This window comes from Vicugna pacos, unplaced genomic scaffold (genome assembly GCF_048564905.1).
Source record: "Vicugna pacos unplaced genomic scaffold, VicPac4 SAC-SAT, whole genome shotgun sequence".
Lineage (NCBI taxonomy): Eukaryota > Metazoa > Chordata > Mammalia > Artiodactyla > Camelidae > Vicugna > Vicugna pacos.
This window is the reverse complement of record NW_027328721.1, coordinates 33,945,658-33,969,998: the sequence shown is the minus strand read 5'-3', so window position 1 is coordinate 33,969,998 and position 24,341 is coordinate 33,945,658.

The following is a 24,341-nucleotide window of genomic DNA, read 5'->3' as shown; positions in this document are numbered from 1 at the left end:
GAGCTCGTCTCCCCTGAGATTTTCCTAATGTCTCTGTGCCAGGGAATAGTAGGGGGGGTTTGCAGGAAATCCCAGTGACAGAGGCTGCCTCCCCAAGGTCAGGGAAAGTATTTCTCGGACTTCCCCGAACAGGGAACACCTGTGACTGAAGAGAGCTGCGTGGAGTTGTCTCTCGAGCTCCCCCACACACCGACAATGGTTCCGGAATTTTGAGCGTTGGGAGGTTCCACCAACGGTCGGAAGCGCGTGGGTTCTAACGGGATGCCTGAGCTCGTGTCCCCTGAGGGTTTCCCTAATGTCTCTGTGCCAGGGAATGCTACGGGGGGTTTTCAGGAACTCCCAGTGACAGAGGCTGCCTCCCCAAGGTCAGGGAACGTATTTCTCCGACTTCCCCGAACAGGGAACACCTGTGACTGAAGAGAGCTGCGTGGAGTTTTCTCTCGAGCTCCCCCACGCACTGACAATGGTTCCGGAATCCGGAGCGTGGGGAGGTTCCACCAACGGTCGGCAGCGCGTAGGTTCTAACGGGATGTCTGACCTCGTCTCCCCTGAGGGTTTTCCTAATGTCTCTGTGCCAGGGAATGCTAGGGGGGTTTTGCAGGAAATCCCAGTGACAGAGGCTGCCTCCCCAAGGCCAGGGAACGTATTTCTCGGACTTCAACGAACAGGGAACACCTGTGACTGAAGAGAGCTGCGTGGACTTGTCTCTCGAGCTCCGCCACGCACTGACAATTGTTCCGGAATCATGAGCGTGGGGAGGTTCCAACAACGGTCGGCAGCGCGTTGGTTCTAACGGGATGCCTGAGCTCGTCTCCCCTGAGGTTTTCCTAATGTCTCTGTGCCAGGGAATAGTAGGGGGGGTTTGCAGGAAATCCCAGTGACAGAGGCTGCCTCCCCAAGGTCAGGGAATGTATTTCTCCGACTTCCCCGAAAAGGGAACACCTGTGACTGAAGAGAGCTGCGTGGAGTTGTCTCTCGAGCTCACCCACGCACTGACAGTGGTTCCGGAATCCTGAGCGTGGGGAGGTTCCACCAAAGGTCGGCAGCGCGTGGGTTCGAACGGGATGCCTGAGCTCGTGTCCGCTGAGGGTTTCCCTAATATCTCTGTGCCAGGGAATGCTACGGGGGGTTTGCAGGAAATCCCAGTGACAGAGGCTGCCTCCCCAAGGTCAGGGAAGGTATTTCTCGGACTTCCCCGAACAGGGAACACCTGTGACTGAAGAGAGCTACGTGGAGTTGTCTCTCGAGCTCCCCCACGCACTGAAAATGGTTCCGGAATCATGAGCGTGGGGAGGTTCCACCAACGTTCGGCAGCGCGTGGGTTCTAACGGGATGCCTGAGCTCGTATCCCCTGAGGGTTTCCATAATGTCTCTGTGCCAGGGAATGCTAGGGGGGGGGTTGTAGGAAATCCCAGTGACAGAGGCTGCCTCTTCAAGGTCAGGGAAGGTATTTCTCGGACTTCCCCGAACAGGGAACACCTGTGACTGAAGAGAGCTGCGTGGAGTTGTCTCTCGAGCTCCCCCACCCACTGACAATGGTTCCGGAATCCGGAGCGTGGGGAGGTTCCACCAACGGTCGGCAGCGCGTGGGTTCTAACGGGATGTCTGACCTCGTCTCCCCTGAGGGTTTTCCTAATGTCTCTGTGCCAGGGAATGCTTGGGGGGTTTTGCAGGAAATCCCAGTGACAGAGGCTGCCTCCCCAAGGCCAGGGAACATATTTCTCGGACTTCAACGAACAGGGAACACCTGTGACTGAAGAGAGCTGCGTGGACTTGTATCTCGAGCTCCCCCACGCACTGACAATTGTTCCGGAATCCTGAGCTTGGGGAGGTTCCAACAACGGTCGGCAGCGCGTTGGTTCTAACGGGATGCCTGAGCTCGCCTCCCCTGAGTGTTTCCTAATGTCTCTGTGCCAGGGAATAGTAGGGGGTGTTTGCAGGAAATCCCAGTGACAGAGGCTGCCTCCCCAAGGTCAGGAAATGTATTTCTCGGACTTCCCCGAACAGGGAACACCTGTGACTGAAGAGAGATGCGTGGAGTTGTCTCTCGAGCTCCCCCACGCACTGACAATGGTTCCGGAATCCTGAGAGTGGGGAGGTTCCACCAACGGTCGGCAGCGCGTGGGTTCGAACGGGATGCCTGAGCTCGTCTCCCCTGAGGGTTTTCCTAATTTCTCTGTGCCAGGGAATGCTAGGGGAGGTTTGCAGGAAATCCCAGTGACAGAGGCTGCCTCCCCAAGGTCAGGGAAGGTATTTCTCGGACTTCCCGGAACAGGGAACACCTGTGACTGAAGAGAGCTGCGTGGAGTTGTCTCTCGAGCTCCCCCACGCACTGACAATGGTTCCGGAATCCTGAGCGTTGGGAGGTTCCACCAACCGTCGGCAGCGGTGGGTTCGAACGGGATGCCTGAGCTCGTGTCCCCTGAGGGTTTCCCTAATATCTCTGTGCCAGGGAATGCTACGGGGGGTTTGCAGTAAATCCCAGTGACAGAGGCTGCCTCCCCAAGGTCAGGGAAGGTATTTCTCGGACTTCCCCGAACAGGGAACACCTGTGACTGAAGAGAGCTACGTGGAGTTTTCTATCGTGCTCCCCCACGCACTGCAATGTTTCCGGAATCATGAGCGTGGGGAGGTTCCACCAACGTTCGGCAGCGCGTGGGTTCTAACGGGATGCCTGCGCTCGTATCCCCTGAGGGTTTCCCTAATGTCTCTGTGCCAGGGAATGCTAGGCGGGGGTTGTAGGAATTCCCAGTGACAGAGGCTGCCTCTTCAAGTTCAGGGAAGGTATTTCTCGGACTTCCCCGAACAGGGAACACCTGTGACTGAAGAGAGCTGCGTGGAGTTGTCTCTCGAGCTCCCCCACGCACTGACAATGGTTCCGGAATCCTGAGCGTGGGGAGGTTCCACCAACGGTCGGCAGCGCGTGGGTTCTAACGGAATGTCTGACCTCGTCTCCGCTGAGGGTTTTCCTAATGTCTCTGTGCCAGGGAATGCTAGGGGGGGTGTGCAGGATATCCCAGTGACAGAGGCTGCCTCCCCAAGTCAGGGAAGGTATTTCTCGGACTTCCCCGAACAGGGAACACCTGTGACTGAAGAGAGATGCGTGGAGTTGTCTCTCGAGCTCCCCCACGCACTGACAATGGTTCCGGAATCCTGAGAGTGGGGAGGTTAAACCAACGGTCGGCAGAGCGTGGGTTCGAACGGGATGCCTGAGCTCGTCTCCCCTGAGGGTTTTCCTAATTTCTCTGTGCCAGGGAATGCTAGGGGAGGTTTGCAGGAAATCCCAGTGACAGAGGCTGCCTCCCCAAGGTCAGGGAAGGTATTTCTCGGACTTCCCAGAACAGGGAACACCTGTGACTGAAGAGAGCTGCGTGGAGTTGTCTCTCGAGCTCCCCCACGCACTGACAATGGTTCCGGAATCCTGAGCGTTGGGAGGTTCCACCAACCGTCGGCAGCGCGTGGGTTCGAACGGGATGCCTGAGCTCGTGTCCCCTGAGGGTTTCCCTAATATCTCTGTGCCAGGGAATGCTACGGGGGGTTTGCAGTAAATCCCAGTGACAGAGGCTGCCTCCCCAAGGTCAGGGAAAGTATTTCTCGGACTTCCCCGAACAGGGAACACCTGTGACTGAAGAGAGCTACGTGGAGTTTTCTATCGTGCTCCCCCACGCACTGCAATGTTTCCGGAATCATGAGCGTGGGGAGGTTCCACCAACGTTCGGCAGCGCGTGGGTTCTAACGGGATGCCTGCGCTCGTATCCCCTGAGGGTTTCCCTAATGTCTCTGTGCCAGGGAATGCTAGGCGGGGGTTGTAGGAAATCCCAGTGACAGAGGCTGCCTCTTCAAGGTCAGGGAAGGTATTTCTCGGACTTCCCCGAACAGGGAACACCTGTGACTGAAGAGAGCTGCGTGGAGTTGTCTCTCGAGCTCCCCCACGCACTGACAATGGTTCCGGAATCCTGAGCGTTGGGAGGTTCCACCAACCGTCGGCAGCGCGTGGGTTCGAACGGGATGCCTGAGCTCGTGTCCCCTGAGGGTTTCCCTAATATCTCTGTGCCAGGGAATGCTACGGGGGGTTTGCAGTAAATCCCAGTGACAGAGGCTGCCTCCCCAAGGTCAGGGAAGGTATTTCTCGGACTTCCCCGAACAGGGAACACCTGTGACTGAAGAGAGCTACGTGGAGTTTTCTATCGTGCTCCCCCACGCACTGCAATGTTTCCGGAATCATGAGCGTGGGGAGGTTCCACCAACGTTCGGCAGCGCGTGGGTTCTAACGGGATGCCTGCGCTCGTATCCCCTGAGGGTTTCCCTAATGTCTCTGTGCCAGGGAATGCTAGGCGGGGGTTGTAGGAAATCCCAGTGACAGAGGCTGCCTCTTCAAGGTCAGGGAAGGTATTTCTCGGACTTCTCCGAACAGGGAACACCTGTGACTGAAGAGAGCTGCGTGGAGTTGTCTCTCGAGCTCCCCCACGAACTGACAATGGTTCCGGAATCCTGAGCGTGGGGAGGTTCCACCAACGGTCGGCAGCGCGTGGGTTCTAACGGAATGTCTGACCTCGTCTCCGCTGAGGGTATTCCTAATGTCTCTGTGCCAGGGAATGCTAGGGGGGTTTTGCAGGAAATCCCAGTGACAGAGGCTGCTTCCCCAAGGCCAGGGAAGTTATTTCTCGGACTTCAACGAACAGGGAACACCTGTGACTGAAGAGAGCTGCGTGGACTTGTATCTCGAGCTCCCCCACGCACTGACAATTTTTCCGGAATACTGAGCTTGGGGAGGTTCCAACAACGGTCGGCAGCGCGTTGGTTCTAACGGGATGCCTGAGCTCGTCTCCCCTGAGTGTTTCCTAATGTCTCTGTGCCAGGGAATAGTAGGGGGGGTTTGCAGGAAATCCCAGTGACAGAGGCTGCCTCCCCAAGGTCAGGAAATGTATTTCTCGGACTTCCCCGAACAGGGAACACCTGTGAATAAAGAGAGATGCGTGGACTTGTCTCTCGAGCTCCCCCACTCACTGACAATGGTTCCGGAATCCTGGAAGTGGGGAGGTTCCACCAACGGTCGGCAGCGCGTGGGTTCTAAAGGGATGCATGAGCTCGTCTCCCCTGAGGGTTTTCCTAATGACTCTGAGCCAGGGAATGCTAGGGGGGGTTTGCAGGAAATCCCAGTGACAGAGGCTGCCTCCCCACGGTCAGGGAAGTTATTTCTCGGACTTCCCCGAACAGGGAACACCTGTGACTGAAGAGAGCTGCGTGGAGTTGTCTCTCGAGCTCCCCCACGCACTGACAATGGTTCCGGAATTCTGAGCGTGGGGAGGTTCCACTAACGGTCGGCAGCGCGTGGGTTCTAACGGGATGCCTGAGCTCGTCTCCCCTGAGGGTTTTCCTAATGTCTCTGTGCCAGGGAATGCTAGGGGGGGTTTGCAGGAAATCCCAGTGACAGAGGCTGCCTCCCCAAGTCAGGGAAGGTATTTCTTGGACTTCCCCGAACAGGGAACACCTGTGACTGAAGAGAGCTGCGTGGAGTTGTCTCTCGAGCTCCCCCACGCACCGACAATATTTCCGGAATCCTGAGCGTTGGGAGGTTCCACCAAAGGTCTGCAGCGCGTGGGTTCTAACGGGATGCCTGAGCTCGTGTCCCCTGAGTGTTTCCCTAATGTCTCTGTGCCAGGGAATGCTACGGGGGGTTTGCAGGAAATCCCAGTGACAGAGGCTGCCTCCCCAAGTTCAGGGAATGTATTTCTCGGCCTTCCCCGAACAGGGAACACCTGTGACTGAAGAGAGATGCGTGGAGTTGTCTCTCGAGCTCCCCCACGCACTGACAATGGTTCCGGAATCCTGAGCGTGAGGAGGTTCCACCAACGTTCGGCAGCGCGTGGGTTCTAACGGGATGCCTGAGCTCGTATCCCCTGAGGTTTTCCCTAATATCTCTGTGCCAGGGAATGCTAGGGGGGGGTTGCAGGAAATCCCAGTGACCAGTCTGAGTCCCCAAGGTCAGGGAATGTATTTCTCGGACTTCCCCGAACAGGGAACACCTGTGACTGAAGAGAACTGCGTGGAGTTATCTCTCGAGCTCCCCCACGCACTGACAATGGTTCCGGAATCTTGAGCGTGGGGAGGTTCCACCAACGTTCGGCAGCGCGTGGGTTCTAACGGGATGCCTGAGCTCGTATCCCCTGAGGGTTTCCCTAATGTCTCTGTGCCAGGGAATGCTAGGGGGGGTTTGAAGGAAATCCCAGTGACAGAGGCTGCCTCTCCAAGGTCAGGGAAGGCATTTCTCGGACTTCCCCGAACAGGGAACACCTGTGACTGAAGAGAGCTGCGTGGAGTTGTCTCTCGAGCTCCCCCACGCACTGACAATGGTTCCGGAATCCTGAGCGTGGGGAGGTTCCACCAACGGTCGGCAGCGCGTGGGTTCTAACGGGATGTCTGACCTCGTCTCCCCTGAGGGTTTCCCTAAAGTCTCTGTGCCAGGGAATGCTAGGGGGGGTTTGCAGGAAATTCCAGTGACAGAGGCTGCCTCCCCAAGATCAGGGAAGGTATCTCTCGGACTTCCCCGAACAGGGAACACCTGTGACTGAAGAGAGCTGCGTGGACTTGTCTCTCGAGCTCCCCCACGCACTGACAATGGTTCCGGAATCCTGAGCGTGGGGTGGATCCACCAACGGTCGGCAGCGCGTGGGTTCTAACGGGATGCCTGAGCTCGTCTCCCCTGAGGGTTTTCCTAATGTCTCTGTGCCAGGGAATGCTAGGGGGGGTTTGCAGGAAATCCCAGTGACAGAGGCTGCCTCCCCAAGGTCAGGGAAGGTATTTCTCGGACTTCCCCGAACAGGGAACACCTGTGACTGAAGAGAGCTGCGCGGACTTGTCTCTCGAGCTCCCCCACGCACTGACAATGGTTCCGGAATCCTGAGCGTGGGGACGTTCCTCCAACGGTCAGCAGCGCGTGGGTTCGAACGGGATGCCTGAGTCGTCTCCCCTGAGGGTTTTCCTAATGTCTCTGTGCCAGGGAATGCTAGGGGGGGTTTGCAAGGAATTCCAGTGACAGAGTCTGCCTCCCCAAGGTCAGGGAAGGTATTTCTCGGACTTCCCTGAACAGGGAACACCTGTGACTGAAGAGAGCTGCGTGGAATTGTCTCTCGTGCTCCCCCACGCACTGACAATTGTTCTGGAATCCTGAGCGTGGGGAGGTTCCACCAACGGTCGACAGCGCGTGGGTTCGAACGGGATTCCTGAGCTCGTCTCCCCTGAGGGTTTTCCTAATTTCTCTGTGCCAGGGAAAGCTAGGGGGGGTTTGCAGGAAATCCCAGTGACAGAGGCTGCCTCCCCAAAGTCAGGGAAGATATTTCTTGGACTTCCCCGAACAGGGAACACCTGTGACTGAAGAGAGCTGCGTGGAGTTGTCTCTCGAACTCCCCCACGCACTGACAATGATTCCGGAATCCTGAGAGTTGAGAGGTTCCACCAACGGTCGGCAGCGCTTGGGTTCTAACGGGATGCCTGAGCTCGTCTCCCCTGAGGGTTTTCCTAATATCTCTGTGCCAGGGAATGCTATGGGGGGTTTGCAGGAAATCCCAGTGACAGAGGCGCCCTCCCCAAGGTCAGGGAAGGTATTTCTCGGACTTCCCCGAACAGGGAACACCTGTGACTGAAGAGAGCTGCGTGGAGTTGTCTCTCGAGCTCCCCCACGCACTGACAATGGTTCCGGAATCCTGAGCGTGGGGAGGTTCCACCAACGGTCGGCAGCGCGTGGGTTCTAACGGGATGCCTGAGCTCATCTCCCCTGAGGGTTTTCCTAATGTCTCTGTGCCAGGGAATGCTAGGGGGGGTTTGCAGGAAATCCCAGTGTCAGAGGCTGCCTCCCCAAGGTCAGGGAAGGTATTTCTCGGACTTCCCCGAACAGGGAACACCTGTGACTGAAGAGAGCTGCGTGGAGTTGTCTCTCGAGCTCCCCCACGCACTGACATTGTTTCCGGAATCCTGAGCGTGGGGAGGTTCCACCAACGGTCGGCAGCGCGTGGGTTCTAACGGGATGCCTGAGCTCGTCTCCCCTGAGGGTTTTCCTAATGTCTCTGTGCCAGCGAATGCTAGGGGGGGTTTGCAGGAAATCCCAGTGACAGAGGCTGCCTCCCCAAGGTCAGGGAATGTATTTCTCGGACTTCCCCGAACAGGGAACACCTGTGACTGAAGAGAGTTGCGTGGAGTTGTCTCTCGAGCTCCCCCACGCACTGACAATGGTTCCGGAATCCTGAGCGTGGGGAGGTTCCACCAAAGGTCGGCAGCGCGTGGGTTCGAACGGGATGCCTGAGCTCATCTCCCCTGAGTGTTTCCCTAATGTCTCTGTGCCAGGGAATGCTAGGGGGGGTTTGCAGGAAATCCCAGTGACAGAGGCTGCCTCCCCAATGTCAGGGAAGGTATTTCTCAGATTTCCCCGAACAGGGAACACATGTGACTGAAGAGAGCTGCGTGGACTTGTCTCTCGAGCTCCCCCACGCACTGACAATGGTTCCGGAATCCTGAGCGTGGGGAGGTTCCACCAACGGTCGGCAGCGCGTGGGTTCTAGCGGGATGCCTGAGCTCGTCTCCCCTGAGTGTTTTCCTAATGTCTCTGTGCCAGCGAATGCTAGGGGGGGTTTGCAGGAAATCCCAGTGACAGAGGCTGCCTCCCCAAGGTCAGGGAAGGTATTTCTCGGACTTCCCCGAACAGGGAACACCTGTGACTGAAGAGAGCTGCGTGGAGTTGTCTCTCGAGCTCCCCCACGCACGGACAATGTTTCCGGAATCCTGAGCGTGGGGAGGTTCCACCAACGGTCGGCAGCGTGTGGGTTCTAATGGGATGCCTGAGCTCATCTCCCCTGAAGGTTTTCCTAATGTATCTGTGCCAGGGAATGCTAGGGGTTGTTTGCAGGAAATCCCAGTGACAGAGGCTGCCTCCCCAAGTTCAGGGAAGTTATTTTTGGGACTTCCCCGAAAAGGGAACACCTGTGACTGAAGAGAGCTTCGTGGAGTTGTCTCTCGAGCTCCCCCACGCACTGACAATGGTTCCGGAATCCTGAGCGTGGGCAGGTTCCACCAACGGTCGGCAGCGCGTGGGTTCGAACGGGATGCATGAGCTCGTCTCCCCTGAGTGTTTTCCTAATGTCTCTGTACCAGTGAATGCTAGGGGGTGTTTGCAGGAAATCCCAGTGACAGAGGCTGCCTCCCCAAGGTTAGGGAAGGTATTTCTCGGACTTCCCCGAACAGGGAAGACCTGTGACTGAAGAGAGCTGCGTGGAGTTTTCTCTCGAGGTCCCCCACGCACAGACAATGGTTTAAATCCTGAGCGTGGGGAGGTTCCACCAACGGTCGGCAGCGCGTGTGTTCTAACGGGATGCCTGAGCTCGCCTCCCCTGAGGGTTTCACTAATGTCTCTGTGCCAGGGAATGCTAGGGGAGGTTTGCAGGAAATCCCAGTGACAGAGGCTTCCTCCCCAAAGTCAGGGATGGTATTTCTCGGACTTCCCCGTACAGGGAACACCTGTGACTGAAAAGAGCTGCGTGGACTTGTCTCTCGAGCTCCCCCACGCACTGACAATGGTTCCGGAATCCTGAGCGTGGGGAGGTTCCACCAACGGTCGGCAGCGCGTGGGTTCTAACGGGATGCCTGAGATCGTCTCCCCTGAGGGTTTTCCTAATATCTCTGTGCCAGGGAATGCTAGAGGGGGTTTGCAAGTAATCCCAGTGACAGAGGCTGCCTCCCCAAGGTCAGGGAAGGTATTTCTCGGACTTCCCCGAACAGGGAACACCTGTGACTGAAGAGAGCTTCGTGGAGTTGTATCTCGAGCTCCCCCACAAACTGACAATGGTTCCGGAATCCTGAGCGTGGGGAGGTTCCACCAACGGTCGGCAGCGCGTGGGTTCTACCGGGATGACTAAGCTCGTCTCCCCTGAGGGTTTTCCAAATGTCTCTGTGCCAGGGAATGCTAGGGTGGGTTTGCAGGAAATCCCAGTGACAGAGGCTGCCTCCCCTAGGTCAGGGAAGGTATTTCTCGGACTTCCCCGAACAGGGAACACCTGTGACTGAAGAGAGCTGCGTGGACGTGTCTCTCGACCTCCCCCACGCACTGAAATTGGTTCCGGATTCCTGAGCGTGGGGAGGTTCCAACAACGGTCGGCAGCGCGTGGGTTCTAACGGGATGCCAGAGCTCTTCCCCGCTGAATGTTTTCCTTATATATCTGTGCCAGGGAATGCTAGGGGGGGTTTGCAGGAAATCCCAGTGACAGAGGCTGCCTCCCCAAGGTCAGGGAAGGTATTTCTCGGTCTTCCCTGAACAGGGAACACCTGTGACTGAAGAGAGCTGCGTGAAGTTGTCTCTTCAGCATCCCCACGTACTGACAATGGTTCCGGAATCCTGAGCGTGGGGAAGTTCCACCAACGGTCGGCAGCGCGTGGGTTCTAACGGGATGCCTGAGCTCGTCTCCCCTGAGTGTTTTCCTAATGTCTCTGTGCCAGGGAATGCTTGGGGGGTTTTGCAGGATATCCCAGTGAAAGAGACTGCCTCCCCAAGGTCAGGGAAAGTATTTCTCGGACTTCCCCGAACAGGGAACACCTGTGACTGAAGAGAGCTGCGTGGAGTTGTCTCTCGTGCTCCCCCACGAACTGACAATGGTTCCGGAATCCTGAGCGTGGGGAGGTTCCACCAACGGTCGGCAGCGAGTGGATTCTAACGGGATGCATGAGATCGTCTCCCCTGAGGGTTTTCCTAATGTCTCTGTGCCAGGGAATGCTAGGGGGGGTTTGCAGGATATCCCAGTGACAGAGGCTGCCTCCCCAAGTTAAGGGAAGGTTTTTCTCGGCCTTCCCCGAACAGGGAACACCTGTGACTGAAGAGAGCTGCGTGGAGTTTCTCTCGAGCTCCCCCACGCACTGACAATGGTTCCGGAATCCTGAGCGTGGGGAGGTTCCACCAACGGTCGTCAGCTCGTGGGTTCGAACGGGATGCCTGAGCTCGTCTCCCCTGAGGGTTTTCCTAATGTCTCTGTGCCAGGGAATGCTAGGGGGGTTTTGCAGGAAATCGCAGTGACAGAGGCTGCCTCCCCAAGGTCAGGGATGGTATTTCTCGGACTTCCCTGAACAGGGAACACCTGTGACTGAAGAGAGCTGCGTGGAGTTGTCTCTCGAGCTCCCCCACGCACTGACAATGGTTCCGGAATCCTGAGCGTGGGGAGGATCCACCAACGGTCGGCAGCGCGTTGGTTCTAACGGGATGCCTGAGCTCGTCTCCCCTGAGAGTTTTCCTTATGTCTCTGTGCCAGGGAATGCTAGGGGGGGTTTGCATGAAATCCCAGTGACAGAGGCTGCCTCCCCAAGGTCAGGGAAGGTTTTTCTCGGACTTCCCCGAGCAGGGAACACCTGTGACTGAAGAGAGTTGCGTGGAGTTGTCTCTCGAGCTCCCCCACGCACAGACAATGTTTCCGGAATCCTGAGCGTGGGGAGGTTCCACCAACGGTCGGCAGCGCATGGGTTCTAACAGGATGCCTGAGCTCGTCTCCCCTGAGGGTTTTCCTAATGTCTCTGTGCCAGGGAATGCTAGGGGCGGTTTGCAGGAAATCCCAGTGACAGAGGCTGCCTCCCCAAGGTCAGGGAATGTATTTCTCGGACTTCCCCTAACAGGGAACACCTGTGACTGAAGAGAGCTGCGTGGAGTTGTCTCTCGAGCTCCCCCACGCACTGACAATGGTTCCTTAATCCTGAGCGTGGGGAGGTTCCACCAACGGTCGGCAGCGCTTGGGTTCTAACGGGATGCCTGAGCATGTCCCCCTGAGGGTTTTCCTAATGTCTCTGTGCCAGGGAATGCTAGGGGGGGTTTGCAGGAAATCCCAGTGACAGAGGGTGCCTCCCCAAGGTCAGGGAAGGTATTTCTCGGACTTCTCCGAACAGGGAACACCTGTGACTGAAGAGAGCTGCGTGGAGTTGTCTCTCGAGCTCCCCCACGCACTGAAAATGGTTCCGGAATCCTGAGGGTGGGGAGGTTCCACCAACGGTCGGCAGCGTGTGGGTTCTAACGGGATGCCTGAGCTCGTCTCCTCTGAGGGTTTTCCTAATGTCTCTGTGCCAGGGAATGCTAGGGGTGGTTTGAAGGAAATCCCAGTGACAGAGGCTGCCTCCCCAAGGTCAGGGAAGGTATTTCTTGGACTTCCCCGAACAGGGAACACCTGTGACTGAAGAGAGCTGCGTGGACTTGTCTCTTGAGCTCCCCCACGCACTGACAATCTTTTCGGAATTCTGAGCGTGGGGAGGTTCCACCAACGGTCGGCAGCGCGTCGGTTCTTACGGGATGCCTGAGCTCCTCTCCGCTGAGTGTTTTCCTTTTGTCTCTGTGCCAGGGAATGCTAGGGGTGGAGTTGCAGGAAATCCCAGTGACAGAGGCTGCCACCCCAAGGTCAGGGAAGGTATTTCTCGGACTTCCCCGAACAGGGAACACCTGTGACTGAAGAGAGCTGCGTGGGGTTGTCTCTCGAGCTCCCCCACGCACTGACAATGGTTCCGGAATCCTGAGCGTGGGGAGGTTCCACCAACGGTCGGCAGCGCGTGGGTTCTAACGGGATGCCTGAGCTCGTCTCCCCTGAGGGTTTCCCTAATGTCTCTGTGCCAGGGAATGCTAGGGGGGGTTTGCAGGAAATCCCAGTGACAGAGGCTGCCTCCCCAAGGTCAGGGAATGTATTTCTCGGACTTCCCCGAACAGGGAACACCTGTGACTGACGAGAGATGCGTGGAGTTGTCTCTCGACCTCCCCCACGCACTGACAATGGTTCCGGAATCCTGAGCGTGGGGAGGTTCCACCAACGGTCGGCAGCGCGTGGGTTCTAACGGGATGCCTGAGCTCGTCTCCCCTGAGGGTTTTCCTAATGTCTCTGTGCCAGGGAATGCTGGGGGTCGTTTGCAGGAAATCCCAGTGACAGAGGCTGCCTCCCCAAAGTCAGGGAAGGTTTTTCTCGGACTTCCCCTAACAGGGAACACCTGTGACTGAAGAGAGCTGCGTGGAGTTGTCTCTCGAGCTCCCCCACGCACTGACAATGGTTCCGGAATCCTGAGCGTGGGGAGGTTCCACCAACGGTCGGCAGCGCGTGGGTTCTAACGGGATGCCTGAGCTCGTCTCCCCTGAGGGTTTCCCTAATGTCTCTGTGCCAGGGTTTGCTAGTGGGGGTTTGCAGGAAATCTCAGTGACAGATGCTGCCTCCCCAACGTCAGGGAATTTATTTCTCGAACTTCCCCGAACAGGGAACACCTGTGACTGAAGAGAACTGCGTGGAGTTGTCTCTCGAGCTCCCCAACGCAGTGACAATGGTTCCGGAATCCTGAGAGTGGCGAGGTTCCACCAAAGGTCGGCAGGGCGTGGGTTCTAACGGGATGCCTGAGCTCGCCTCCCTGAGGGTTTTCCTAATGTCTCTGTGCCAGGGAATGCTAGGGGGGTTTGCAGGAATTCCCAGTGACAGAGACTGACTCCCCAAGGTCAGGGAAGTTATTTCATGGACTTCCCCGAACAGGGAACACATGTGACTGAAGAGAGCTGCGTGGAGTTGTCTCTCGAGCTCCCCCACGCACTGACAATGGTTCCGGAATCCTGAGCGTGGGGAGGTTCCACCAACGATCGGCAGCGCGTGGGTTCTAACGGGATGCCTGATCTCGTCTCCCCTGAGGGTTTTCCTAATGTCTCTGTGCCAGGGAATGCTAGGGGGGGTTTGCAGGAAATCCCAGTGACAGAGGCTGCCTCCCCAAGGTCAGGGAAGGTATTTCACGGACTTCCACGTACAGGGAACACCTGTGACTGAAGAGAGCTGCGGGGAGTTGTCTCTCGAGCTCCCCGACGCACTGACAATTGTTCCGGAATTTTGAGCGTGGGGAGGTTCCACCAACGGTCGCCAGCGCGTGGGTTCTAACGGGATGCCTGAGCTCGTCTCCCCTGAGCGTTTCCCTAATGTCTCTGTGGCAGGGAAAGCTAGGGGGGGTTTGCAGGATATCCCAGTAACAGAGGCTGCATCCCCAAGGTCAGAAAAGGTATTTCTCGGACTTCCCCGAACAGGGAACACCTGTGACTGAAGAGAGCTGCGTGGAGATGTCTCTCGATCTCCCCCACGCACTGACAATGGTTCCGGAATCCTGAGAGTGGGGAGTTTCCACCAACGGTCGGCAGCGCTTGGGTTCAAACGGGATGCCTGAGCTCGTCTCCCCTGTGGGTTTCCCTAATTTCTCTGTGCCAGGAAATGCTACGGGGGGTTTGCAGGAAATCCCAGTGACAGAGGCTGCCTCCCCAAGGTCAGGGAAGGAATTTCTCTGACTTCCCCGAACAGGGAACAGCTGTGACTGAAGAGAGCTGCGTGGAGTTGTCTCTCGAGCTCCCCCACGCACTGACAATGGTTCCGGAATCCTAAGCTTGGGGAGGTTCCACCAACGGTCGGCAGCGCGTGGGTTCTAACGGGATGCCTGAGCTCGTCTCCCCTGAGGGTTTTCCTAATGTCTCTGTGCCATGGAATGCTAGGGGAGGTTTGCAGGAAATCCCAGTGACAGAGGCTGCCTCCCCAAAATCAGGGAATGTATTTCTCGGACTTCCCCGAACAGGGAACAGCTTTGACTGAAGAGAACTGCTTGGATTTGTCTCTCGAGCTCCCCCACGCACTGACAATGGTTCAGGAATCCTGATAATGGGGAGTTTCCACCAACGGTCGGCAGCGCGTGGGTTCTAACGGGATGCCTGAGCTCGTCACCCCTGAGTGTTTCCCTAATGTCTCTGTGCCAGGGAATGCTAGTGGGGGTTTGCAGGAAATCCCAGTGACAGAGGCTGCCTCCCCAAGGTCAGGGAAAGTATTTCTCGGACTTCCCCGAACAGGGAACACCTGTGACTGAAGAGAGCTGCGTGGAGTTGTCTCTCGAGCTCCCCCACGCACTGACAATTGTTCCGGAATCCTGAGCGTAGGGAGGTTCCACCAACGGTCGGCAGCGCGTGGGTTCTAACGGGATGCCTAAGCTCGTCTCCCCTGAGGGTTTTCCTAATGTCTCTGTGCCAGTGAATGCTAGGGGGGGTTTGCAGGAAATCCCAGTGTCAGAGGCTGCCTCCCCAAGATCAGGGAATGTATTTCTCGGACTTCGCCGAACAGGGAACACCTGTGAATGAAGAGAGCTGCGTGGAGTTGTCTCTCGAGCTCCCCCACGAACTGACAATGTTTCCGGAATCCTGAGCGTGGGGAGGTTCCACCAACGGTCGGCAGCGCGTGAGATCTAACGGGATGCCTGAGCTCGTCTCCCTTGAGGGTTTTCCTTATATCTCTCTGCCAGGGAATGCTAGGGGGGGTTTGCAGGAAATCGCAGTGACAGAGGCTTCCTCCCCAAGGTCAGGGAAGGTATATCACGGACTTCCCCGAACAGGGAACTCCTGTGACTGAAGAGAGCTGCGTGGAGTTGTCTCTCGACCTCCCCCACGCACTGACAAAGGTTCCGAAATCCTGAGCGTGGGGAGGTTCCACCAACGGTCGGCAGCGTGTGGGTTCTAACGGGATGCCTGAGCTCGTCTCCCCTGAGGGTTTTCCTAATGTCTCTGTGCCAGGGAATGCTAGGGGGGGTTTGCAGGAAATCCCAGTGACAGAGTCTGCCTCCCCAAAGTCAGGGAAAGTATTTCTCCGACTTCCCCGAACAAGGAACACCTGTGACTGAAGAGAGTTGCGTGGAGTTGTCTCTCGGGCTCCCCCACGCACTGACAATGGTTCCGGAATCCTGAGCGTGGGGAGGTTCCACCAACGGTCGGTAGCGCGTGGGTTCTAACGGGATGCCTGAGCTCGTCTCCCCTGAGTGTTTTACTAATGTCTCTGTGCCAGAGAATGCTAGGGGGGGTTTGCAGGATATCCCAGTGACATAGGCTGCCTCCCCAAGGTCAGGGAAGGTATTTTTCGGACTTCCCCGAACAGGGAACACCTGTGACTGAAGAGAGCTGCGTGGAGTTGTCTCTCGAGCTCCCCCACGCACTGACAATGGTTCCGGAATCCTGAGCGTGGGGAGGTTCCACCAACGGTCGGCAGCGCGTGGGTTCTAACGGGATGCCTGAGCTCGTCTCCCCTGAGTGTTTTCCTAATGTCTCTGTGCCAGAGAATGCTAGGGGGGATTTGCAGGATATCCCAGTGACATAGGCTGCCTCCCCAAGGTCAGGGAAGGTTTTTCTCGGACTTCCCCGAACAGGGAACACCTGTGACTGAAGAGAGCTGCGTGGAGTTGTCTCTCGAGCTCCCCCACGCACTGACAGTGGTTCCGGAATCCTGAGCGTGGGGAGGTTCCACGAACGGTCGGCAGCGCGTGGGTTCTAACGGGATGCCTGAGCTCGTCTCCCCTGAGGGTTTTCCTAATGTCTCTGTGCCAGGAAATGCTAGGGGTCGTTTGCAGGAAATCCCAGTGACAGAGGCTGCCTCCCCAAGGTCAGGGAAGTTATTTCTTTGACTTCCCCGAACAGGGAACACCTGTGACTGAAGAGAGCTGCGTGGAGTTGTCTCTCGAGCTCCACACGCACTGACAATGGTTCCGGAATCCTGAGCGTGGGGAGGTTCCACCAACGGTCGGCAGCGCGTGGGTTCTAACGGGATGCCTGAGCTCGTCTCCGCTGAGTGTTTTCCTAATGTCTTTGTGCCAGGAAAGGCTGGGGGGGTTTGCAGGAATTCCCAGTGACAGAGGCTGCCTCCCCAAGGTCAGGGAATGTATTTCTCGGACTTCCCCGTACAGGGAACACCTGTCACTGAAGATAGCTGCGTGGAGATGTCTCTTGAGCTCCCTCACGCACTGACAATGGTTCCGGAATCCAGAGCGTGGGGAGGTTCCAGCAACGGTCGGCAGCGCGTGGGTTCTAACGGGATGCCTGAGCTCGTCTCCCCTGAGGGTTTCCCTAATATCTCTGTGCCAGGGAATGCTAGGGGGGTTTTGCAGGAAATCCCAGTGACAGAGGCTGCCTCCCCAAGGTCAGGGAAAGTATTTCTCAGACTTCCCCGAACAGGGAACACCTGTGAATGAAGAGAGCTTCGTGGAGTTGTCTCTCGAGCTCCCCCACGCACTGACAATGGTTCCGGAATCCTGAGCGTGGGGAGGTTCCACCAACGTTCGGCAGCGCGTGGGTTCTAACGGGATGGTTGAGCTCGTCTCCCCTGAGGGTTTTCCTAATGTCTCTGTGCCAGGGAATGCTAGGGGGGGTTTGCAGGAAATCCCAGTGACAGAGGCTGCCTCCCCAAGTTCAGGGAAGGTATTTCTCGGACTTCCCCGAACAGGGAACACCTGTGACTGAAGAGAGATGCGTGGCGTTTTCTCTCGAGATCCCCCACGCACTGACAATGGTTCCGGAATCCTGAGCGTGGGGAGGTTCCACCAACGGTCGGCAGCGCGTGGGTTCTAACGGGATGCCTGAGCTCGTATCCCCTGAGGGTTTTCTTAATGTCTCTCTGCCCGGGAATGCTAGGGTGGGTTTGCAGGAAATCCCAGTGACAGAGGCTGCCTCCCCAAAGTCAGGGAAAGTATTTTTCGAACTTCCCCGAACAGGGAACACCTGTGACTGAAGAGAGCTGCGTGGAGATTTCTATCGAGCTCCCCCACGCACTGACAATGGTTCCGGAATCCTGAGCGTGGGGTGGTTTCACCAACGGTCGGCAGCGCGTGGTTACTAACGGAATGCATGAGCTCGCCTCCGCTGAGGGTTTTCCTAATGTCTCTGTGCCAGGGAATGCTAGAGGGGGTTTGCAGGAAATCCCAGTGACAGAGGCTGCCTCCCCAAGTTCAGGGAAGGTATTTATCGGACTTCCCCGAACAGGGAACACCTGTGACTGAAGAGAGCTGCGTGGAGTTGTCTCTCGAGGTCCCCCACGCACTGACAATGGTTCCGGAATCCTGAGCGTGTGAAGGTTCCACCAACGGTCGGCAGCGCTTGGGTTCATACGGGATGCCTGAGCTCGTCTCCCCTGAAGGTTTTCCTAATGTCTCTGTGCCAGGGAATGCTAGGGGGTTTTGCAGGAAATCCCAGTGACAGAGGCTGCGTCCCCAAGGTCAGGGAAGGTATTTCTCGGACTTCCCCGAACAGGGAAAACCTGTGACTGAAGAGAGCTTCGTGGAGTTGTCTCTCGAGCTCCCCCACGCACTGACAATGGTTCCGGAATCCTGAGCGTGGGGAGGTTCCACCAACGGTCGGCAGCGCGTGGGTTCTAACGGGATGCCTGAGCTCGTCTCCCCTGATGGTTTTCCTAATGTCTCTGTGCCAGGGAATGCTATGGGGGGTTTGCAGGAAATCCCAGTGACAGAGGCTGCCACCCCAATTTCAGGGAAGGTATTTCTCGGAATTCCCCGAACAGGGAAAACCAGTGAATGAAGAGAGCTGCGTGGAATTTTCTCTCGATCTCCCCCACGCACTGACAATGGTTCCGGAATCCTGAGCGTGGGGTGGTTCCACCAACGGTCGTCAGCGCATGGGTTCTAACGGAATGCCTGAGCTCGTCTCCCCTGAGGGTTCTCCTAATCTCTCTGTGCCAGGGAATGCTAGGGGGGCTTTGCAGGATATCACAGTGACAGAGGCTGCCTCCCCAAGATGAGGGAAGGTATTTCTCGGGCTTCCCCGAAGAGGGAACACCTGTGACTGAAGAGAGCTGCGTGGAGTTTCTCTCGAGCTCCCACACGCACTGACAATGGTTCCGGAATCCTGAGCATGGGGAGGTTCCACCAACGGTCGGCAGCGCGTGGGTTCTAACGGGATGCCTGAGCTCGTCTCCCCTGAGTGTTTTCCTAATGTCTCTGTGCCAGGGAATGATAGGGGGGGTTTGCAGGAAATCCCAGTGACAGAAGCTGCCTCCCAAAGGTCAGGGAAGGTATTTCTAGGAATTCCCCGAACAGGGAACACCTGTGACTGAAGAGAGCTGCGTGGAGTTCTCTCTCGAGCTCCCCCACGCACTGACAATGGTTCGGGAATCCTGAGCGTGGGGAGGTTCCACCAACGTTCGGCAGCGCGTGGGTTCTAACGGGATGCCTGAGCTAGTCTCCCCTGAGGGTTTTCCTAATGTCTCTGTGCCAGGGAATGCTAGGGGGGGTTTGCAGGAAATCCCAGTGACAGAGGCTGCCTCCCCAAGGTCAGTGAAGGTATTTCTCGGACTTCCCCGAACAGGGAACACCTGTGACTATAGAGAGCTGCGTGGAGTTGTCTCTCGAGCTCCCCCACGCCCTGACAATGTTTCCAGAATCCTGAGCTTGTGGAGGTTCCACCAACCGTCGGCAGCGCGTGGGTTCTTACGGGATGCTTGAGTTCGTCTCCCCTGAGGGTTTTCCTAATTTCTCTGTGCTAGGGAATGCTAGGGGGGGTTTGCAGTAAATCCCAGATAAGAGGCTGTCTCCCCAAGGTCAGGGAAGGTATTTCTCGGACTTCCCCGATCAGGGAACACCTGTGACTGAAGAGAGCTGCGTGGAGTTGTCTCTCGAGCCCCCCCACGCACTGACAATGATTCCGGAATCCTGAGCGTGGGGAGGTTCCACCAACGGTCGGCAGCGCGTGGGTTCTAATGGGATGCCTGAGCTCGTCTCCCCTGAGGGTTTTCCTAATATCTCTGTGCCAGGGAATGCTAGGGGGGGTTTGCAGGAAATCCCAGTGACAGAGGCTGCCTCCTCAAGGTCAGGGAAGGTATTTCTCGGACTTCCGCGAACAGGGAACACCTGTGACTGAAGAGAGCTGCGTGGAGTTCTCTCTCGAGCTCCCCCACGCACTGACAAAGTTTCCGGAATCCTGAGCGTGGGGAGGTTCCACCAACGGTCGGCAGCGCGTGGGTTCGAACGGGATGCCTGAGCTCGTCTCCCCTGAGGGTTTTCCTAATGTCTCTGTGCCAGGGAATGCTAGGGGGTTTGCAGGAAATCCCAGTGACAGAGGCTGCCTCCCCAAGGTCAGGGAAGGTATTTCTCGGACTTCCCCGAACAGGGAAAACCTGTGACTGAAGAGAGCTGCCTAGAGTTGTTTCTCGAGCTGCCCCACGCACTGACAATGGTTCCGGAATCCTGAGCGTGGGGAGGTTCCTCCAACGGTCGGCAGCACGTGGGTTCAAACGGGATGCCTGAGCTCGTCTCCCCTGAATGTTTTCCTAATGTCTCTGCGCCAGGGAATGATAGGGGCTTTTTGCAGGAATTCCCAGTGGCAGAGGCTGCCTCCCCAAGGTCAGGGAAGGTATTTCTCGGACTTCCCCGAACAGTGAACACCTGTGACTGAAGAGAGCTGCGTGGAGTTGTCTCTCGAGCTCACCAACACACTGACATTGGTTCCGGAAGCCTGAGCGTGGGAAGGTTCCACCAACGGTCGGCAGCGCGTGGGTTCTAACGGGATGCCTGAGCTCGTCTCCCCTGAGGGTTTTCCAAAAGTCTCTGTGCCAGGGAATGCTAGGGGGGGTTTGCAGGAATTCCCAGTGACAGAGGCTGCATCCCCAAGGTCAGGGAAGTTATTTCTCGGACTTCACCGAACAGTGAACACCTGTGATTGAAGAGAGCTGCGTGGAGTTGTCTCTCGAGCTCTCCCACGCACTGACAATGGTTCCGGAATCTTGATGGTGGGGAGGTTCCACCAACGGTCGGCAGGGCGTGGGTTCTACCGGGATGCCTGAGCTCGTCTCCCCTGAGGGTTTTCCTAATGTCTCTGTGCCAGGGAATGCTAGGGGGGGTTTGCAGGAAATCCCAGTGACAGAGGCTGCCTCCCCAAGGTTAGGGAAGGTATTTCTCGGACTTCCCCGAACAGGGAACACCTGTGACTGAAGAGAGCTGCGTGGAGTTGTCTCTCGAGCTCCCCCAATCACTGACAATGGTTCCGGAAGCCTGAGCGTGGGGAGGTTCCACCAACGGTCGGCAGCGCGTGGGTTCTAACGGGATGCCTGAGCTCGTCTCCCCTGACGGCTTTCCTAATGTCTCTGTGCCAGGGAATGCTAGGGGGGGTTTGCAGGATATCCCAGTGACAGAGGCTGACTCCCCAAGGTCAGGGAAGGTATTTCTCGGTCTTCCCTGAACAGGGAACACGTGTGATTGAAGACAGCTTCGTGGAGTTGTCTCTCGAGCTCCCCCACGCACTGACAATGGTTCCGGAATTCTGAGCATGGGGAGGTTCCACCAACGGTCGGCAGGGAGTGGGTTCTAATTGGATGCCTGAGCTCCTCTCCCCTGAGGGTTTTCCTAATGTCTCTGTGCCAGGGAATGCTAGGGGTGGTTTGCTGGAAATCCCAGTGACAGAGGCTGCCTCCCCAATATCACGGAAGGTTTTTCTCGGACTTCGCCGAACAGGGAACACCTGTGACTGAATAGAGCTGCGTGGAGTTGTCTCTCGGGAACCCCCACGCACTGACAATTGTTCCGGAATGCTGAGTGTGGGGAGGTTCCACCAACGGTCGGCAGCGCGTGGGTTCTAATGGGATGCCTGAGCTCGTCTCCCCTGAAGGTTTTCCTAATGTCTCTGTGCCAGGGAATGCTAGGGGTGGTTTGCAGGAAATCCCAGTGTCAGAGGCTGCCTCCCCAAGTTCAGGGAAGTATTTCTCGGACTTCCCCGAACAGGGAACACCTGTGACTGAAGAGAGCTGCGTGGAGTTTTCTCTCGAGCTCCCCCACGCACTGACAATGGTTCCGGAATCCTGAGCGTGGGGAGGTTCCACCAACGGTCAGCAGCGCGTGGGTTCTAACGGGATGCCTGAGCTCGTCTCCCCTGAGGGTTTTCCTAATGTCTCTGTGCCAGGGAATGCTAGGGGGGGTTGCAGGAAATCCCAGTGTCAGAGGCTGTCTCCCCAAGGACAGGGAAGATATTTATCGGACTTCCCCGAACAGGGAACACCTGTGACTGAAGAGAGCTGCGTGGAGTTGTCTCTCGAGTTCCACGCGCACTGACAATGGTTCCGGAATCCTGAGCGTGGGGAGTTTCTACCAACGGTCGGCAGCGCGTGGGTTCTAACGGGATGCCTGGGCTCGTCTCTCCTGATTGTTTCCCTAATATCTCTGTGACAGGGAATGCCAGGGGTGGTTTGCAGGAAATCCCAGTGACAGAGGCTGCCTCCCCAAGGTCAGGGAAGGTATTTTTCGGACATCCCAGAACAGGGAACACCTGTGACAGAAGAGAGCTGCGTGGAGTTGTGTCTCGAGCTCCCCCACGCACTGACAATGGTTCCGGAATTCTGAGCGTGGGGAGGTTCCACCAACGGTCGGCAGCGCGTGGGTTTTAACGGGATGCCTGAGCTCGTCTCCCCTGAGGGTTTTCCTAATGTCTCTGTGCCAGGGAATGCTAGGGGGGGATTGTAGGAAATCCCAGTTACAGATGCTGCCTCCCCAAGGTCAGGGACAGTATTTCTCGGACTTCCCCGAAAAGGGAACACCTGTGATTGAAGAGAGCTGCGTGGAGTTGTCTCTCGAGCTCCCCCAATCACTGACAATGGTTCCGGAAGCCTGAGCGTGGGGAGGTTCCACCAACGGTCGGCAGCACGTGGGTTCTAACGGGATGCCTGAGCTCGTCTCCCCTGACGGTTTTCCTAATGTCTCTGTGCCAGGGAATGCTAGGGGGGGTTTGCAGGAAATCCCAGTGACAGAGGCTGACTCCCCAAAGTCAGGGAATGTATTTCTCGGTCTTCCCTGAACAGGGAACACGTGTGATTGAAGAGAGCTTCGTGGAGTTGTCTCTCGAGCTCCCCCACGCACTGACAATGGTTCCGGAATCCTGAGCATGGGGAGGTTCCACCAACGGTCGGCAGGGAGTGGGTTCTAACGGGATGCGTGAGCTCCTCTCCCCTGAGGGTTTTCCTAATGTCTCTGTGCCAGGGAATGCTAGGGGGGGATTGTAGGAAATCCCAGTTACAGATGCTGCCTCCCCAATGTCAGGGACAGTATTTCTCGGACTTCCCCGAAAAGGGAACACCTGTGACTGAAGAGAGCTGCGTGGAGTTGTGTCTCGAGCTCCCCCACGCACTGACAATGGTTCCGGAATCTTGAGCGTGGGGAGGTTCCACCAACGGTCGGCAGCGCGTGGGTTCTAACGGGATGCCGGAGCTCGTGTCCCCTGAGGGTTTCCCTTATATCTCTGTGCCAGGGAATGCTAGGGGGGGTTTGCAGGAAATCCCAGTGACAGAGGCTGCCTCCCCAAGGTTAGGGAAGGTATTTCTCGGACTTCCCCGAACAGGGAACACCTGTGACTGAAGAGAGCTGCGTGGAGTTGTCTCTCGAGTTCCCCCAATCACTGACAATGGTTCCGGAAGCCTGAGCGTGGGGAGGTTCCACCAACGGTCGGCAGCGCGTGGGTTCTAACGGGATGCCTGAGCTCGTATCCCCTGACGGCTTTCCTAATGTCTCTGTGCCAGGGAATGCTAGGGGGGGTTTGCAGGATATCCCAGTGACAGAGGCTGACTCCCCAAAGTCAGGGAAGGTATTTCTCGGTCTTCCCTGAACAGGGAACACGTGTGATTGAAGACAGCTTCGTGGAGTTGTCTCTCGAGCTCCCCCACGCACTGACAATGGTTCCGGAATACTGAGCATGGGGAGGTTCCACCAACGGTCGGCAGGGAGTGGGTTCTAATGGGATGCCTGAGCTCCTCTCCCCTGAGGGTTTTCCTAATGTCTCTGTGCCAGGGAATGCTAGGGGGGGTTTGCTGGAAATCCCAGTGACAGAGGCTGCCTCCCCAATATCACGGAAGGTATTTCTCGGACTTCGCCGTACACGGAACACCTGTGACTGAATAGAGCTGCGTGGAGTTGTCTCTCGGGCTCCCCGACGCACTGACAATTGTTCCGGAATGCTGAGTGTGGGGAGGTTCCACCAACGGTCGGCAGCGCGTGGGTTCTAATGGGATGCCTGAGCTCGTCTCCCCTGAAGGTTTTCCTAATCTCTCTGTGCCAGGGAATGCTAGGGGTGGTTTGCAGGAAATCCCAGTGTCCGAGTCTGCCTCCCCAAGTTCAGGGAATTATTTCTCGGACTTCCCCGAACAGGGAACACCTGTGACTGAAGAGAGCTGCGTGGAGTTTTCTCTCGAGCTCCCCCACGCACTGACAATGGTTCCGGAATCCTGAGCGTGGGGAGGTTCCACCAACGGTCAGCAGCGCGTGGGTTCTAACGGGATGCCTGAGCTCGTCTCCCCTGAGGGTTTTCCTAATGTCTCTGTGCCAGGGAATGCTAGGGGGGGGTTGCAGGAAATCCCAGTGACAGAGGCTGTCTCCCCAAGGACAGGGAAGATATTTATCGGACTTCCCCGAACAGGGAACACCTGTGACTGAAGAGAGCTGCGTGGAGTTGTCTCTCGAGTTCCACGCGCACTGACAATGGTTCCGGAATCCTGAGCGTGGGGAGTTTCCACCAACGGTCGGCAGCGCGT